We start from the raw sequence: 12,686 nt of genomic DNA, 5'->3' as shown, positions 1-12,686 counted from the left end.
TTAATGCTCCACAGAACTAAGCACTACTTGATGTAAAGCTCAAAAGCAGGCACAAACGTTTATATCCCCGTTTTTCACCATTTACATGCTGAAACATAGGTCACAAGAACAGAAAAATGCCAGGCCTAAAAATAATCTCTTCTACTCTATTTTTTGTAGACTGGGTGCTGCTTTTAAAAGGAAACAAATTATTCCACAAGAGCTTCTTCTTCTACAGAGGAGAGTTCACTTCTGGGTCATAGTCCTCTTCCATCAAAGAGGTAAGACAGGAACTGTAGTCACTATAAAAAAAAAAAAAAAAAACAAAACACAACAAAACACAATCAGTACAAGTAACAGAAACATGACAAAGTACGATGAGAGAAAAACAGAAGGAAAAACAGAGCAGCTGTAGAACTAGTGTAAAAGCTACTTGATCTCCAATCACAACCCAAACTGAAATCATCTAGCCATATGAACTAAATCACCTCCAAGTTAAATCCCTTTACCCATACTCTTTGCCTTGGATTCCTCAAGAGGACACTGAAGTGCTGAGACAGGATAGGAAACCTTGGCCCACAATCTCAAAGTCAGTCTCACAAGCTATCAACTTATTTAATAAAAGCCCTAGTATTTATATCAGTGCCTTGCCAGAAAGTCTGAAGAAGCAAAACCAACATCTGTAAGGACTGTGAAGAACGGATGCATTGGCTAAGACTAGAGATTCATTCAGCCTCTTTCTAAACAGCAGAAGGAACGGATACTCGGGTCCAACTCATCCTCTCCACATCACATGCAGCGTTATGCCCCGTCAGTCAGTCTTTTCCCAAAGTGAAACACTAGCCTACTCTTGCTCCCTTGAACAGATCCTATTCCATAATCTAATCCTTGTCATCTTTCTCCACACCTCTGAACTCAATCCTTTTGTGATGGTAGGCTTTTATGCAAGGTTCAAGATATGGGCAGACTGAAAATTTCTAACAGAACACCCCAGAACAGTAAAGCTTTATTCCTTTCCTCTTAGAGGGGTCCCACAAAAATCCCAGTACCTTCCTGCAAGTGAAGTAGTTTGTCTCAAACTCCTGCCTTTGGTTTCCCATTTTCAAAACCAAGGGGCACGTTCACCATCTCCCGCTCCTCTTCTACCAAGGCTGACACCTCAGTCATCGTGAAATTTTGTGTTCAAGTTCCTTTGATAATCTTTAATGAATGCCACATGGCACTAGCAATTTTTTTTACTACCGATTATTCTGAATCTTTATGTATCAGTTTGAGGCAATCCAACTTTGTAAGGTGAACCTCCAGACTGGGAAATTCCTTGAGTTGCTCCATCGAAAACATCACCACCAACAACAAAATGTTTTTTTTCCTGCTACAACCTCTTTATCCTCCAACTATCTTATTGAACCCAAATAACTCTGATAGTTTTTACTGCTCCTGAAACATCTGAGAGGTTCCATTGCTGTTTTTATGCCATCAGCCGTTTGTCTGGATCCCTTCAGGCATGCCTTATGTGCCTTTATGTTTGATTTGCCAGAGCTTGTTTTCCTTGTTTGGATGTGGTTCCGTTCTTTGAACACTTTTGGTTTTCCTTGCACTCATTATGCCATTCTCTACTCTGCTAAGCATGTTTTTTTTTTTTTTTTTTTTTTTTTTTTTTTTTTTGAAAGTTAAGACTGGTTTGATAGAAGCTCAAAATAAACATACACAGGTGATACTGTAAGAATCATCACCTTTTTATCCTCACCCTCATATCATTTCTTCTTTCTGGAAATAGATGTTACTGTTGTGTAGGAGAGTTTGGAGAAGGGAAAGATTTTGGCACTTCAGATGTGAACCACGATCACGTTTCTGGAAGCAGAAAGGAAACAAGCAGCCTCACAACCCCGACAGAGCACCAGCAGAGATGAAGAAAGAACAGATTACATGTGGCCATACGCAATGCTGACCTGGAAGCTTTCTGAACATCGCATCTAATACCACAAGCTAGTAAGTGTCACAACAACAAAAGCACTAACCTCTCAAGACATTACATTAATGGGTAATTTTTCAGCTGTGTGAAACACCTGCTGCAGACAAACCAATTCTCCTACCATGCTGAACTCAGCACAGGTACAGAGCTCCTTCAGATGTGACCTTCTGAGGCTGCTACCAAACGTTTCAGTAGTAAGCAGAAGAAAACAGGGACACAGGCAATGCAGAGTTGGATATATTTAAATAAGATTAATCACTGTGCCCTCTGAATAAATATGCTTTTCAGAACAAACTGCAGAGCAATTAAGCCCTGTCAAACTCCTGACAGAGGAAAGTCATATCATTAAGATGTTGATTTAATGGACCTCGGGAATGATTCACACTGAACTGAAAGATGGGACCAAAACAGAGCAAAACTCACACAGAACTGGCTCCTGTGCTTAAAGGTACCTAAATAAACAAACACCACAGAATTGCAATTTTGAAGAATGAGGTCAAAATACACAACAAAAATAAAACCACCACGGAAGTACAATAGCTAGGTTCCCCTTCACAAAAAGGTTTCCAGTTATTTTTCAGAACTGGAAAACGAAAGCCTGTCAGAACTTAGCAAAACTTATATTTTTATATCTCAGCACAATCAAAACCAGGGTGAAACTCCATGCAAGAATTCCCACCACCAATGTAGAAGATTCAGGCCTCTTAACCTGCTATTTTGATATCCTTAGGATTATCAGTGACCAGGGCAGTTCGTTAAGGAGCAACAACTCAACATGCACGTAGACAGCCTGGTGCAACGTGTAGACATGGGACTTTGGGCTGCTGTCTACATTTACAAACCTCTCGCCTTCAGCTCCCACAGACAGTCGCTGCTCAATCAGAAAGCTTGACACTTGTTAAAGGAAAAACCTCCACGTCTTCTCAAACCTTTTATCAAGTGTTTTGACACTTCTATAACTGTTGATATAACTTTTACTTTGAAACAATCCCACTTGTGGATGTTGCAGTTACTGGGAGGCTTAAGAAAATCTGCATAGAAGTTGCTGCAGATTAAAGCAAGATGCTTAATCTCCGCCCATTTCTCTTCAAGTAGCATACAAAAGACATGCTTCAGATAGAAGTTTCAAAGTTGTGTCTTGAGCCCTTCCAAAACTGTATTTTCTGGCATACACATCCTGACAGCTGTATGCCAATAACAGCCTGTAGATGGCTCCTTATTCCAACAGACAAACTGCTTGTCAGTCATCATCTTCCTTTGCATGCATTATCACTATAAGAATAGTGTATAAGACATTAAAACACAATGTTTTCTGTTTGTTAAAACAAAAGCTTTCTGTAAATGCTCCTACCGAAGCGTTTTTGTCTCCAGGACTAGCCCTTATGCTAGATTTCACAGCCTTCTCACATGCTGAACCCTGGCCAACAGACCACTTTTACAACCTACCATATAACTGACATCAGCTATATCACAAAATAATAATGGGCAAGACCCAAAGTCTATTAATAATCTGCTCTGATAACAACTTGCGGTAAATTCTTAAGAAAAAAGTGCAAGGATAAGCACGAGTAGCAACAGGAGTTCCAGCACACTTTCTGAGTTCTGCAGAGTTTTAAGGCAGTTTGTATTATAGTTTACTATCAGTCAGTGGCTATTTGTTGAATTGTTTTTTTTTTTTTTTTAAACACATTTATATGTTTTTGTCTCCCAACTGAGAGGGGACAGCGTTTAATTGTACTTTATGCAAGCTTCAGTTAGAGGCGATAAAAACGTTACTCTCAGTTCCACTGGATGCTCTCGTGTTACCCACGTACCTGAACACACCATATTCACTTTTTCAAGATATTTCTGATTCTTATATATAATATACATACACATCAAGTCATTTCTATTCCAAGCTAAATCAGACTACTTGTGGAAACTTTCTGAACATCTCTGATCACCCTCACTAGCCTTTACCGTATCTTTTAGATACAGGTCACCAAAACTGCATAAAATGTTCAAGATCTGGGAGCATGATAAATTTATACAGTGGCAAAATTTTGCATTTCTCATCCTTTCTTCCTAATATCTAACATTGTTTCTCTTTCTGACTACACGCAGAACTGAAATGACCTTTGCCAACTACTCAGTAATGAATACAGCAAAGATTCCTCAAAGTACACATGGGTCTGCCCCGCTTTGGTCACACACACGAACACGTGCGTGGAACAAACAAATTCTGCAGGCTGAGCTCCCAAACCTTCCCATACTGCATTTATGGCTCAGCCAATCTGGTCTTCAATTGCTTCACTATGGAAAACAGCAAGGCCAAAGATCATCCCTGCTAGCCACTCCCAGTTCCAAGCAAAGAAATCAAACAAAGGTGCTTGTCAATGCAAATTTAATCTGTTTCTCTTGGTGTTCAGTTTTGAATTATTTCTGGAAATACAAAGCAGAAAATGAGAGCATCACTAAATGAGACACTTTACAAAGCCATACCTCTTTTCAGAGCAATTAAACCTGCTGTAATAAGCTTTGGTGAAGAAAAAAGTTTGTCTATCAACCACCCCAAAATATTCTTTCATTGATCATAAGACAAATTTCTGACAAGTAATATAAATACATAAAATATTTACTTCTGTATTAGCACTTGGCTTCTGCTTGCTAACAGTTTTAATTAATCTTTTTAAAATGAAAACAATTTAAGTGATCAATTTTCACTTGCTGCATTTAAATGTTTAATCTGTTTTTTTTTTTTTTTTTTCATAGCAATATCTTTTCCTGTTTTTGTTGCTACAAAACTACTTCTACCACTGGAGTTCAAAACAAAGTGAAAGTTATCAGATTTTTTTATATAATGAAATTTCACTGTGTATTCGTCTAAATATCAGAAGCTTAACACAAAAATGGAAGGAACGCACAGGCATATTCCATTTAAAAGCAACACAAAGACTATGGTAAGGAAACACAACATTAAGGTCAAAAACATCCTCTACTACACCATTCATAAAGTGCTCTTGCTGCATTACCCTTCATTACAGATGTCCAGTTGTTTTAATCCTTCTGTTAACTTTCACTTCACTCCTAACATAGGTATGACCAGAGTTAATCTGAGTACCAGGGAGTTTCTGAAGCTTTGTTTCTCAAGCTGAGCCTTCCATATATACCTGGCAGTGTGAACCAACGAGGTTACACCATGACCTGTATCAACCAGAACGTAACACAGGAGAAACGAGCTAATCGGAAACAAAGATCTTCCTAAAACCCTAAGAAAATGCACAAATCAGCCTGATCAGCAGCGTGTTGTTCCTATTGCATCCTCTTCTATCCCCTGCCTTGGCCCACAAAACTGTAATTGCCCAAGGGGAAGAAAGGAAGCAAGGCTGGGCAGACGCAGGGTCTCCTGCTGCACCTCACCATCCTAGTGTGCACCCTCTGAACAGGGATGCCCTGAATCAGTGCTTCGAACCTTTGCTCACACCGCATGTTTCAGCACACATCACATTTCAGTGCACATTTCCAAAACAGACAAGTTTGACTGGATGTTTTTTCTGCCTCTGTGTTCCTTGCAAACCTCCTCGGGTCCCCCTTCAGCTCTGCTATCTACAGAGAATCCCATTAATTACAGCCCCTAATTCCATTTCTCCTCTCTTGCAGCAGCAAATCAAAGCCTTGGAGCCTCTGCTGAAAAACAGGGTAAAATTAAACGTTTTCCCTTCATTATACATTTATCAATCCAGCAAACAGCACTACAGAAGGTCAGACAGACAGGATCTGTCAATCCCTGCCACAATCCCAGTTCACTTCGCTGCATTTCTATGTATTTCTCTAACTAGAACATGTTTACTTAAAAGTAAAGATTTGTTTTTCTAACTGGCCATCTTTATAAACTCAACTGGGATTTCAGCAATATTCCTAAAGATCAGATGTCAGCTGGGTTGCAAAAGCATTCAGAAAAATTAGTGAACAATTTAATGGGCGCATAAGGCAGAACAGAATTTACTTCCCTCATCACTTTTCTTTCTGTGCAGCTCTTTTCGTTTTTAAATCAAGCAGATATGCCTGAACACACACAACAGAGCTTTCTACTTTGCAGCTCTGCAGAGTGGAGTGTCATTTAACAGGTGTATGCTGGTTTGTGGCAAAGAATTAATTCCCTGTGTTTTCACCAGAATACGACAGGTCTTGATTCACGCAGTACATGCACAGAAAGAGCAAGTCACAGCCTGCAGCCCAACCTAGGAGGAGTCCAAAGCATGCTTCTGATTTCCTAAAGGATGTCAAAAAAACATGACATTTCATTATCCTGTTCTCCCTGCAAAAAATACAAACCAAAACAAACTAAAAAACCAACCCCAGAACATGCCTTGGTATTATGAGAAGCATTTCATTTAATAGGATAATCATATTTGTGCACATAGCCCTTTTAGAATAACGTAATTATAAATCTTGATTCAACCTCGCACATATTATTAGGCCTTCCTATAAAAGACAACTGCAGCATTACTAGTTCAATAGTTGTCATAACAACTGTTGAGCTGAGTCTTCTCAAGTTGAGATCATGTATCTGCAGATAATGGCAGGTTCACCTACATAAAGTATCTGCAAAACAAACTTTCTTTCATTTTGCTTTCAGGATCCATTAATACAATTGTCTAGACACACCTTCGGTCTGTCTCACTACTGAAATCCGGCTGCATTTTGAGAGGACAAATGTGGATGATCCAGAAGGACACGTACTGCGGGTAGTGCTCACAAGCCTGAGGTGGTGTGTGCCAGAACTCCAACTCTAATCTGCCCCTCTTACTCGTCCCTGTCCTATCATAGCTAGACCCCCAACAGCTTAATACAACTGCCATTTGCATTTGAGTAATTAAAAATACCGTGAAAAGCGTTGTTAGAAATGTATCTGGCTGCTGAAAAAAATCTACTATCTAAAAACGCCCAGCACTCTCATTGGATTTTATAGGATTATGGAAATCTGAGCCCATTAAAACACTAAATGATGAATTAAAATGTTAATTGTGTATCAAAAAATCTTCCCGAGTACTCACAGATATTAATGGATTTTGTGAAAACGATTAGTGAAAGATTAACACCTTATTTTTCACGTTAAAGCAAATTAATCCATCCTGCAGAATCATCAAAACTGTTTTGTGTTCTAGAAACAGCACTGCAGATGCATCCATTCCCAGATGGAAACACGCCAGCAGCTTGTCCCTGCAAAAGTTTTTCCAGAGTAACAGGTAAGGGGTGGGGGAAAATCACCAACTGTTATGGGTCTGAACACTTCTGCAAATCCAATGACTAACTTCAGCAAAGTGAAACCAGGTTAAGAAAGGTCCACGTGGCCACAGCTATACCCTCAAACTCTGCTGTAGTGACAGACCTCCCCCAGTGCCCTGTGCAGTACTGTTTGACAAACACCCTCCCCATTTACCTGCTTGCTTCCATTTCTCAAAGGTCACACTGACCAAATCCTACCTCCCTCCAAGTTCCTCGGATACACACATCCATCCAGCCACATACCTTGCAAAGCCTTTAACGACCCGGTCTCGTGAATACTTACAGATACTTTAGAACACAGGGAGGTCTGGTGAAAGGAGATGATTTCTTTCTTTCTGAACAACAATTGAAGACACAAGGACGTACAGGAGTACCACAATCAAATCACAGAGACAAAGATTTCCCGGACAAGAGCCTGCAAGCTCATCTGTGAAAGCAAGTTGTATTTTGCACAAAAGCCCAACACAAGTTTTGGAAAAGCTGGCTTCTGGGGAACCTTGACAATAGCCTGTGCAAGATAAGGCTCAGAACCCCAGCGAGCAAGTGTGAACCTGCAACTTGGCATTTGCAACTGAATCATTCCAGGGGGTTTTGAAGAGTTTATTCTGAGCACAAAGATAGTGCTGTGTTAAACATGCAAGAACCAGGAGACTCAACATCTTGTAAGCACAGAATGGGAGAGCACGGACTTTCTAGATAGGGTGTCCACAAACAATTACTCCCAGAGCTTTGATACCATACAGCCACTGACAATAGCATCATTCCTCACAGACCTCTCCTGTGCCACTTGAGTCTACTGCCTTTCAATGCCCCCTTAGCAGTCTGTGATAGTTATGTAGTATTGGTAGTTATGAGAACTGTCATATTTACCTGAAATACTAAAACCTGCTCGCTGCTGTCCCCTACTGCAAGGAACAGGATGCCAGGTATTGCACACGCCTCTATTAAGCAAGTGTATACATTGGCACTACTGATAAGAAACACCACCCCGCCCCCCTTAATTTAAAGGGCGTTAAATAGTGTTTAAATGTGAACAATGTTCTGAACTTTCCAGCAGTTTTAGCACTTTGCAAAGTGAGGTATTTTAAAACCTGGAGAAGGCATTCTGCTAGTTTTAATCACTTCCGAAGACCTATTTAGCTCTTCAAGAGAAGAGAAGCAGAAATCTGTTCTACAGTGCACTTTGATCTACAGAGCTTTGGAAAGCATGCGAGGTCAAGGCAGGGCTCTGCTCTGCCCTGAACCTTCCGAAGCACAACGCCTTGTCACGGCTGCCTCTAAAGGTATGGCCATCCCCTCGAAAACCTCACAATAGATCGAGTGAAATGGCAACGAAGAGCACATCTGCGTGGCCTGCCCAAAGCCTTCCTGACCCAAGTCACTTCCACCTCTTAGCAGCGTGCACCAGGATAATGTTCCCCATCATAAGGAAAGAATGGCAAGTATGTAATTACTGGCTTAGCCCTGCTGCACACTGCGTGCCTCCTGCCTACCTGTCTTCCGGAGATGGAGGCTGTAAGCAGAAATGAAACCAAGTTCTCCTGTACCTTAAAAAAAATAGGGTGAGTGTTTCCCACTAAAGGGGACCAAGTACTTTTACAACCCAGTCTTTTACTGTTGTTGTTATTACTACTACAGGACATTTACATTGAAATATATTCATTTCAGAGCTGAGGAAAACGTATTTCCTTTGTTAAAAATTATTAAATACAACCAGACTATACCAAACATTTGTTTCAAGGCAAAACAGACTATAGATCTAGTACAGAGAAGCACAATCTGCATTCCAGATGAAGGATAAGAAAAGAAGGCATGCCACTCGCAAACTGAAAAAGAAAAAAGGAATCAACAAACCAAACAGAGAAGGACATCCAGAAGTAAAAGGCCGTTCTCCCAAACAAAACTAAAGGACTACTTCCCCTCAATACCATTACCCCAGCCCTAGGAGAGCAGTACTACCAAGTGGGCCAGGCAGTGCATTCCAGCTCTGGTTACTTCCTGCCCTACACTGTGGGTCTAATCATACCATCTCCACCCCTCCCTCCGGTTGGATTACTTCCAAGCTATTTTACATCAAGTCCAGGACAATATGAAGAAATCCAATATTTATTCATCTGTGACTACGACATGACAAAGACACGTTCACTCAGCACCTCCCAGCATGTGTACAACACCTGCGTTACAGTTTGTGGGGTTTACACTCGGCTATCGTTTGCCTTCCACCAGCTTAACATTTTCAGCACCCTCTCTGATAAAGAAAATACCAAACATCGATGTAGAAATGTCACTGAAAACAGTCCAGTTTAAAACAAGGCCTACACATCTGAAATAAATCGCATGAATAAGTATCCCACTTGTTTAGTCTTGGCCTCGAAAACAAAAAAGGAGAAGGAGTGATCCCTAACCTTGTGATGAGATGATTTGCTGCAGCTGGCAGAGATATCCTCTTAGGATGTTCGGGCTGTTTTGCTGGAGCTCTGTGATCTAGGCAGAGAAGCTCTGAGAGACATTCAGCAAAATAAATCAGGGAGTTATGGACAACACATTGCCCAGTGGGTTTGAACTTTGTCTTTATTGCAGAGAATTCCTGTCTCAGTACACTGCAGGTACAGCATGCAAGTTAAGAGTTAAACAATGTCATTTTCCTGTCCTAGTGTCCTACAATAAACTAGGGAATACTAGGAAAACATCTGGAAAAAAAAAACCTTGAGAGGTTTCATAGATCATCCCCTTCTCCTGAGATTTGAAAGACCTTAGTTCTACCCTCTCCCATCAGATGACTTTGAAAATAAATTAAGCAATGTCCCCCAAAAGAATTTGTACAGTCATCTTCAGTCTGCAGAGGTCCAAAAATTGATCCTACAATGTCTCAATAAACATCAGCAAAACAAGTTCGTTATCAGTGGGCTGGAATCCATTATGCAGGTATTCATACCTCCACTGGCAGATTTTGGGGAGCTGTAAATCATGAACGATTACCATATCAGCACCCTCCAAGTGTATCTCTACAATCTGTTTTGGTTATTCCTACGGTTTGAAAGCCTGTCCCCGCACCCAGTGGCTAACCTAAATATCTGTGGTTGCCATTTCAGCCCCCAGCTGCTTCTCCTACTCACCACAGATAGGGCGAGCTGACGAAACTCTGCAGCTACCTTTGAAAACATCTTTCTCCAGGTCAGGACTTCACTGTTCCCTGACTTAAAGGCGATCCTAATAGTTTTTTTAGGGGAAGCTGGGAAGACCACAGACTACCCCATATCCTAGTGCTGCTTGGCAGCGGATTTTTTGGATGTTAACAGCACATTCTGGGATCAAACATAGCCACATTTTCCAAAAACAAACAAAAAATGCCACAATCGCTCCAGTTTTATTGCTGAAGCTATAAGCTTTTAGGTTCAAAGTACTGAAGACGATAAAAACTAACGTGACCCAGCTACCAAGCCTGACAGCTTGCAGACAGTGCCAGGATGTCAGAGCTGGCTCCCACTTGCACCTGCAGGTAACTTGAAGCTGTTTTATAGGTTACCTCCTGGTGTATGATGAAACACAAGTTGTACAGAACCATTCCAGAGCTAAACAATCTCATTTTTCAACCTTCACGCAGGGGATATCTTTCCAGACCTTATTATCTTCTTTACAGACCCTTTTACCTAGCCATAACTTACTCAGAGCATGACAATATCATGAACTGAACAAGGCACATTCAGCTGGAGACCTACCATTCCCCAGCAGAACGGGAAAACTGCTTCATTACCATATTTACAACTCTTTTACATATTCCAGTATGACAAGTGAGTTTTCGCAGCAGCGGTGCTGCTGATTCATGACGATTTAGGAAGCACTACAACCCCCAGATACTCTCTCACGGAACTGCTGCCTAGCCAGCTGTGAATTCTGTGTAAAGTAATGTTCCTAAACACGATTTGAATCCCATCTACACTAAAATGCATTGTATAGATTTCACACCACTTGAATTTGTCACGAGCATACAATCCGTGTGTTTAGTAAGAGCATTACCTCAACACACAGAAGTGAAAACACCAAAGGCATTGTGACCCAGGAGAGACTGCTCTGAATGCTCTTCTTTTGTCCCTCCATGAGGAGAAGTTGACCATACCCATGTCCTGCCTGTTTCTAAACGTTGCGAGTGGACGCGCTCCACCCCTTTTCAGTGCTCTGCAACTTTTCCCCTCCCTGCAGGCTCTCGGTTCCCTAAATGCTGTAGGACACACTCCATCAGGCCCAGCCAATCTGAAGACATTTAAGTCATCTGTAAGCTTTTTCTCTGCTTAAACCGAGTACAAAGTAGAGGAAGGTTTTCCAGTACAGAAAGTGAAGATCGTAATAAATTCAACATTTGCAGGGTAACAGAGTTGGCCCACCGAGTTTTTAAAGAGGACCATCAAAGGTCTTTTCAGACCACCTCATGTGAATACTGATTAATCCCTCGATGACGGATGGGGCACTGCAACACAATGGCCAAACACTCCTTTCTGCTGAGAGGCTGGAGACTTGCAGTAAGCTTTGCCATAAGTGCACCAGCCACTCTGTGGAGAACAATAATCTCCGTGCCCATCATAACACCACACACCTCCACGGCAGGCTCAGCCCTTTATTTACAAGAGAGTTTGTCATCCTTCTTGTGCGATGAGCAAGTTCCAGAGCACAATGGTCACTGTCACATGCTCCGGGTGCTGCAACTATGGCCTGAGAGCCACAACGATCCAGGAACGCAGCCTGTGCCACGCTAAGCCTCTGTCCCCTGTCAGTCCTTCTTGGCCATGCCATTATCCCCCGACACTGCCTACCTGAACACAGAATAGCTGTTCAAAACAGATTTCCATGCGAAGTTCATTCAAAATACTTCACTTCTTCCTAAAACCAAAGACTTGAATTAAAGGCAACATCATAAACACACACTAGGTGCACGTACCTTTGCTTACTGAGAGCCACCAACATCACACCATGAAGCTGAAATGCTGCTTTTAAGGTGGAAGATAAGGCTACAAAACCACCACATTTGAAGGGATCACAAGATTCAAGGAAGGAACCAAGGAAAAAAAAAAAAAAAAAGGAAGAAAAATAGGCTAGCATTTTTGCTGGAATGACACTAAGTCCTAGAACTTTGGTAGCTCCGGGTGAGCCCCCTAGAGTACAAGAGCCCTGGAGGCACAGGGTCACACACTGCAAAAAAAAAAATGGTTTTGATCATCACTTACTGTATAAAACCTCAGTTATGTCTGGATGCACTGGTTCAAAGGATTTTTGTTAAGCCAGACCTTGGGAGTGCAACTATTTCAGATTAGTCATTTTAGGGAACTGCATACAGCAACACTTTACAAAGTCTTTTTGCTGCCTAATTACAGAAAGGTCTAAGAAGTATAAAGTATTAAAATTCTTCTCTTTGCCAGACACTTCTGAAGCCCAGCTAGAGGTGGCAGGAACTGAAAAAAGTTAAGCACGCTTT

Source organism: Aythya fuligula, chromosome 8, assembly GCF_009819795.1.
Source record: "Aythya fuligula isolate bAytFul2 chromosome 8, bAytFul2.pri, whole genome shotgun sequence".
Lineage (NCBI taxonomy): Eukaryota > Metazoa > Chordata > Aves > Anseriformes > Anatidae > Aythya > Aythya fuligula.
Note: the sequence above shows the minus strand (reverse complement) of the source record.